The 7,041-nt window shown below is 42.0% G+C and overlaps 1 pseudogene; it reads left to right on the top strand.

Annotated features, from left to right (window-relative positions):
- The first annotated feature begins 1,292 nt into the window (after nucleotides 1–1,292).
- Nucleotides 1,293–1,634, top strand: LOC102835467 (annotated as a pseudogene).
- Nucleotides 1,635–7,041: the final 5,407 nt, after the last annotated feature.

Raw genomic sequence — 7,041 nt, 5'->3', positions numbered from 1 at the left:
GAACTTCTCAGGCCAAGCAGACTATAAGGTTTCCAAAATCAAAGCCCAAATCTCCCAATGCTCACTGACTTTTCTAGGTTTCAAAATAACACAAGGACAATGAAAATTGCTACCTCAGTGAAAGGAGGCTATTTGCCAGATAGTCATTCCCTGCTCTCACAATTAAGATTTGGAGGCATGGCTGGATCTTGTTTTACTTGAATTCTAAACTTCAGCTTATTAGCCAAATCCTTAAAATGAAGCTGCAAGGGCACAGGAAAATGGCCCCTTTATCCGGACTGGTGAGCTTCAACAAACTTGCAATGCCACCAAGCAAAAATTAACATTAGCACTAGCTCTGAGACTACCAAAACTCACCAAGCCCTTTGAATTATACGTCCATGAGACTCAAGGACTAGTTGCCAGAGTGCTAACCCAAACTTCAGGGTCCTGGCAGAGACCTCTAGCCCACTTCTCAAAAGTCATTGGCACTGTAATACTGGGATGGCCAGCATGCCTACAAGAAGTAGACACCACTGACTTTCTTATTTAAAAAGCCAAAAAGCTTAGCCCATCAGAGCCAATAATCATCTTTTCCCCCCACCAAGTGCTAACTGTGCTAAAGGAAAAAGGGGTCCACTGAACCTACAGACTGTGTAAATAAATATCGGGCCATTCTTCTAGACAATTCTGAGGTCATTATAAAAGGTATTTCCAGTTTTAATCCCACTAATTTCCTTCCATAAGTGCCCATTTATGATATCAACCACAAGTGTGTCCAGGTAATTGAAGTCTATTCCAGCAGACCAAACCTGGTGGAAAGTCTTATAAGTATAGACTTGAACTTTATACTAACAGAAGTAGCTTTATTAACAATGAGAGTCACAAAGACGGATATGCAGTGACCACCTTTTGAGAGACCACTGAAGCAAACTGCCACTCCAGCAGCACTTTGGCCCAAAAGACTGAATTCATTGTCATGATCCAAGCCCTCCAGTTGGGAAAAGCTGTAAACATTTATATAGATTCCAAATATGTTTTTGGAACAAGCTGCCATGATCCTGCATCTTCCATTATCCCTGCTTGATGACTATAAGTACTCAGACAAGGACCCAGCTCATAAACAACTGGAGAAATGGAAATGCGCTGGTAGCAGACAAGTAGTGGTACCTCAAAACATGCTTTATTTAGAAAATCCTGAAGCAGGCTTAAGAGTCTTCCCACTTGGGGTTTGAGGTTATATATGAGTGTATAAAAAAGCACTTTCTGGGGAATGGGTGGATCACGGAGGCCACCCCCCACCCCCGGCAGCAATGGACGTGTTCCACAAGACCACCATCTTCACGGATGCCAAGGAGTCCAGCACCATGTCCCAGTTGAAGCATATCATCAAGAGCATCCTCAAGCAGCCACTCAGCATGTAATGGCAGGAGGACACCAAGACACTGGGGAAATGTGGCTTCATCAGTCAGACTGCAAGGCCCCTGGCACCAGTCACAGTGGGGCTGGCTTTCTGGGCAGATGACACAGTCAAGGCCCTTCACATTGAGCCCTTCTCCACCTCACACCAGCTCCCCAATGAGATAAAGCTGCAGGACTCAGGGAGCAGCGCAATGAAGATGGGTGGTGCCTTCCAGCCCCACCCTCCCCAATAAAATATTTGGGTGCCAGCCTGGGTCCTGCCTCTTTCTCAACCCTCTCCCTAGGCTCTTCCACAAGCCACCCCTCAGTACCCTGTGGTATCAGCATCCCAGGCCACCAGTCTTGGGATGGGTGGTGATGGGAGACTAAGGACCCTTCCTAAACTGCCTGTACTCCTGGCTGTGAGGTGCCAATTCTAAGTTAGTGCCATTGCCTTCCCCTACCAGTGGCTCTGCCCACCCTTTGCTCCTAAATAAATAGTCTTTAGACACAAACTAAGGAGCTCTGGTAGCGTAGTGGTTACGAATCGGGCTGCAAACCTTAAGGTCAGCGGTTCGAAACTACCAGCTGCTCCGCGGGAGAAAGATGAGGCTTTCTACTCCCGTAAAGATTTACACCCTCGGAAACCCTGTACAGGGTCGCTATGGGTCGGAACCGACTCGACGGCACTGAACAACAACAACAACAGACACAAACAAAACAAAACAAAAAATAACAAACAGACTTCCTGGGAACTGGGCTATGTGCTACCACCACCCACTGGGTCATTAAGAGCTGCTTTTTTAGTGCCAATAATAACCCCAAATTTCAACAGCCATCCTTGAGGAGTTCAAATTCAAGTAAACATTCCAGGAGAACAATGGCAAGTGGACTTATCAGAAATGCCTTGAGCACAGAAAATTACATTGTTGTTAATTACCATCCAGTTGGTTTTGACCCATAGCAACCCTGTATAGGGTTTCCAAGGAGCAGCTGGTGAGCTTGAACCACCTATCTTGTGGTTCAAACTGACCTTGCAGTCCAGTGCATTAACCCACAGTGCCACACCAGCCTTTATAGACACATGCTCTTTTTTTATTGACACGTTCTCAGGGTGACCAGAAGCCTTCCCTTGCAACATGAACAAAGAAAGGGAAGAAATCAAGAGAGTGATGGGTAATATCATCTGAACATGTAGACTTCCTACATATATTATGACAATGGACCTCACTTCATTGCTAAAGCACCCAAAAGGTTTCTTTAGAGTTAGGAGTAACTTGGAAACTGCATTCAATTTGGAGTCCACAATTCAGTTGGAATGTATCAATGAATATCAAACCTTTTTAAAAAATATGGCAAAAATTTCAGAAGAAGTCAAACACACTTGGGTGGAAGCCTTAAATGTTGCCTTGTTAAAAAATTAAAACAGCACCTAGTTTCAAACTAAGCCCTTTTGAGCTTATATATTAGAGGCACTTCCAGACTAACCTCTGGGTAACAAATGGTCCACAACTTGTTATCCTTGGGGAAGCATCTGTTGATAGTTATCTGTGCCTTATCTACTGGATTTTCTTCTTTCCAAAGTACCATTTTCAACTCAAGGACCTAGTCTTTCTTAGAACTTGGAGAGACAGCCTTATCCAGCCCAAGTGGGAAAGACCCTTCGAAATCTTGCTAACAACACACACTGCAGTTACACTTGAAGGAATTAGCCTGTATATTCACTACAATTAAATAAAAAAGAATCCCAAGAAAACTGTTGTAATACCCTCACCTGCAGACCAGCGGATTGCGAACCGTAACAAGATTTAAAGTTTTTGCTTAAGCATCCTGAAAATCCACTGATGAATCCTTTGATGTAGTTGCCTCAGTGATCTAGTGCTGCTATAACAGAAATACAGCAACTAGGTGGCTTTAACAAACAGAAATGTGTTATCTCACAGTTTAGAAGGCTAGAAGTCCAAATTCAGAGTGCCAGCTCTGGAGAAAGGGCCTTGTCTCCTTTCAGCATCTGCAGGCCCAGCATTCCTGGAGCTGTTCCTATGTCTTGGTCTCAGTCTTTCCTTGCATCTAGGAGCTTCACAGTCCAGGGACCCCAGATTCTAAAGGACATACTACCCTCCTACTTTCTTGGTGGTAGTAGGGGCCCCCTTCTTTGCTCACTTCTCACTCCTTTTATATATTGTAAGATGAAAGGTGTTTCAGGGAAATTCTCTGACATTGGATCAAGGTTAAGATGGAATTAAGGGTTGTTGTTGTTAAGTGCCGTTGAGTCAGTTCTGACTTATAGAGACTCTGTATAAGGTTTCCAAGGAGCAACTGATGAGTTTGAACCACCAATCTTATGGTTCAAACCAACCTTGTAGTTAAATGCTTATCATACACAGCCAAACCAGGACTCCACACCAGGTTTATCGCATCAGATCACACCATGGGGATTTGATGGAGGATCATCACATAACTGCTGAATTATATGACTGCCAAATCATTAAGCATCATGACCCAGCCAAGCTGACACATATTTTCTGAGGGAGGATAGGACTGGGGGAGAGTACACAATTTATCCATGACAATGGTTGTTGTTTATGTGCCTCATGTCCATAGGGAAAACAAGATGGCATTTTAGCACCTTAGTAACCCTATGAAAATTATATTAAACCAAACCCTCTGGGCTGATAAATTGTTAGATATGTTCCCATTCTCCCTCTAATAGTGAGAAAAGGCTTCTCATTATACCTGTTCCACTCACTTGGATTGTTGGTTAAAACTTGAAAAGTTTTATCTCATTAATTTTAACAACAGTTCTAACTGGGTTCAATACAATGTTCTCAGGTCTCAGGCACTGGTTAGTCAGTAGACTCCTAGTCACAGTCATTTTCAGTAGGAAATTGGTAAACTTGCAATCAAACTTGGATATATTGTAACAGTAATCAAAGTTTGTTGTTGTTGTTAGGTGTTGTTGACTTGGTTCTGACTCCTAGTGACCCCTATGCACAACAGAACAAAACACTGCCCAACCTTGCACCATCCTCACAATTGTTAGGTTTGAGCCAATTGTTGCTGCCATTGTGTCAATCCACTTCATTTCTCTGACCCTCCATTTCCCCAAGCATGATGCCCTTCTCCAGCAATTGGTTCCTCCTGACAACATGTCCAAAAGAACAAGAGATGAAGTCTCACTATCCTTGTTTGTAAGGAGCATTCTGGCTGTACTTCTTCCAACACATATTTGCTTGTTCTTCTGGCAGTCCATGGTACTTTTAATATTCTTCTCCAGCACCATAACATAAGTGCATTCATTCTATAGTCTTCCTTATTTATTATCCAACTGAAATACCATGACTTTGGTCAGGCACACCTTAGTCCTCAAACTGCCATCTTTGCTCTTTCACACCTTAAACAGGTCTTTTGCAGAAGATTTCCCTAATGCAATACACTGATTCCTTGGCTGCTTCCACTTCTCATCCCTGTGATGAGTTTCAGAAAAATCTAAGATGATATTCATACTCTCTTATCAATTCATTCAAAATGTCTATATATCAATGGAATCTTTTGCCAACTTCTCTCAGGATATGACAACAAATACACAAAAAGAAATTAACTCTTTAGAAATAGTGGTGGTGGTGGCTGTGAGCTGTTAAGTCTGTTCCCACTCATAACAACCCTGTATAGGGTTTCTGAGGCTGTAAATCTTTACAAGAGCACAAAGCCTCATCTTTTTCCCATTGAGCAGATGGTGGAGCCAAACTGTTGACCTTGTGGCTAACAGCTCAAAACATAACTCACTATGCTGCCAGGGTTACTTTAAAAATAGTAATGTTGCAAAACCAAATTTCTTTAGATTTGATACTAGCATCCCATACAGGAGTATGTGTACACATAAATACAACCTGATGCTCACTAGTGAATCCCTCAGGACAAATTGAATGAGACAGCCTCGGAAACCAGGTTCAGGGTTGCTATGGGTCGGAACTGACTCAACAGCACTTAACAACAACAACAAATATATAATCGTGTTTATAAGAAGTTACTTAGTGACCAGCCTGGAATAGCTAGAGTGACAGAAGATACATCTTCAAAGAAAGATGATCAGGAAAAAAAAACAAAACAAAAATGGCAATATGACTGGCTACTACAAGAATAAGTAAGCTGTTTGCCAGAAAGCCATCAAGGCAAGCAATCAAGTTCCTTCAGGATAAACCCCCTCTAAGACTGAAACTCAAAGGGAACACATGAGCAGGCATATAAGCTTGCTGATGACCACACTGGTCTACTAGTGAGTGGAAAAGGAGGAAAGGCAGCAATGAAGAAATGGGCTGAGTTCAACCACATTCCATAGACTCCCATTGACCTAGAGATGAGAGAAAAGAGGAAGCCCTGGTTGGTCAAAGTGTTGTGAGACCTGAGGACACCTGAACCAATGGACAAAGACATAGCCACAGAGGGCTAGAGCTGAGAATGAAGCAAGCAGCTGATACCCAAACTTGCAGATAGTACCCATTTGACTTAGCCTCAATGGCTTGAAAATTAGAACTCAACTAGAGGAGGATTTAAAAAAAAACAAACACACACACAACAATTTTTAATAAAGGAAATGAGGATAGGTTGCTACAATTGTATGAACTTGACCTATATTTAAGGAGGTAGTAGCTCTAAATACCAACAAAGAGGGAAGGAGTATTCACATCAAGTATCAGTGCTATCCCCTCTGTACACAGGGTAAATAGGGACAGGCAACTTAGACATTGGTTATCTAAACTGAGGCGACAATAAAGGCATGAAGTGACTGGCTTACAAGGTTTCAAGAAGGAGTTAAGTTTAAGAGTATGGGGAGAAAGAAAGAGTCCCCACTGAATAGTTTTCATCTTGTCTAGATGGGTCTGGTAAAAAGAGATAGGGTTAAGATTCTTATGATTCAATAGTGACTAATTGTTATCATGACTAATTGCAACGGTCACAATTATAAAGGTAGAAGTTTTGAAACAAAATGGAGGAGTAGTTAATCTTACAGTTCAGAAATAGAGGACCCTAGGACTATCAAGGGAGAAGAGCACAAGGGGAATGCGAGACCTTATCCAGCACAGTGACATCAGAGATGGAGGCAGAGATGGAGACATGGAGAGAGGGAGCAGCTGAGGACTCTAGATTCATTGAAAGGGAGGCACTGAGAGCTGGTGGCGCTCAAATAGAATCAAATCAGGATTAGCTAAAGAAGTTTCTCTTTAAAAATTTTGGCAGCCAGGAGGCAGACTTGTAGAATGTGTCCTTTGGTGGTTTAAATTATTTTATGTTCTTGAATGTTTAAAAAAAAAGTGCTAAAATGAATAGAGAGACATACTGTTAACTGATGGTACATGAAGGGGATTATAATCATTGTAATGAAACAAAGTATATGATTTGTTGATTGTAAAACTTGATGATCTGCCCTATAAACTTCCACTCAATTCACAATAAAAATTAAAAAAAAAGAAGTTACTTAGCGCTAAAGGTTGCAATGGCGCAGAAGCTAGGAAAAGTCTTCTACACAATGTGAAGATCTGCAAACCATTACCAATATAGATTTGTAATACTCTAAAGGTGGTATAACAACAACACGGAATACTGGGCCACAAGGCTGTTTAACTGCAAGTTGCGGAAAGCCTCATCTCTCTCACGTGGAGG

Source organism: Chrysochloris asiatica, unplaced genomic scaffold, assembly GCF_000296735.1.
Source record: "Chrysochloris asiatica unplaced genomic scaffold, ChrAsi1.0 scaffold00122, whole genome shotgun sequence".
Taxonomy (NCBI): domain Eukaryota; kingdom Metazoa; phylum Chordata; class Mammalia; order Afrosoricida; family Chrysochloridae; genus Chrysochloris; species Chrysochloris asiatica.
This window is presented reverse-complemented; position numbering and strand designations above follow the sequence as displayed.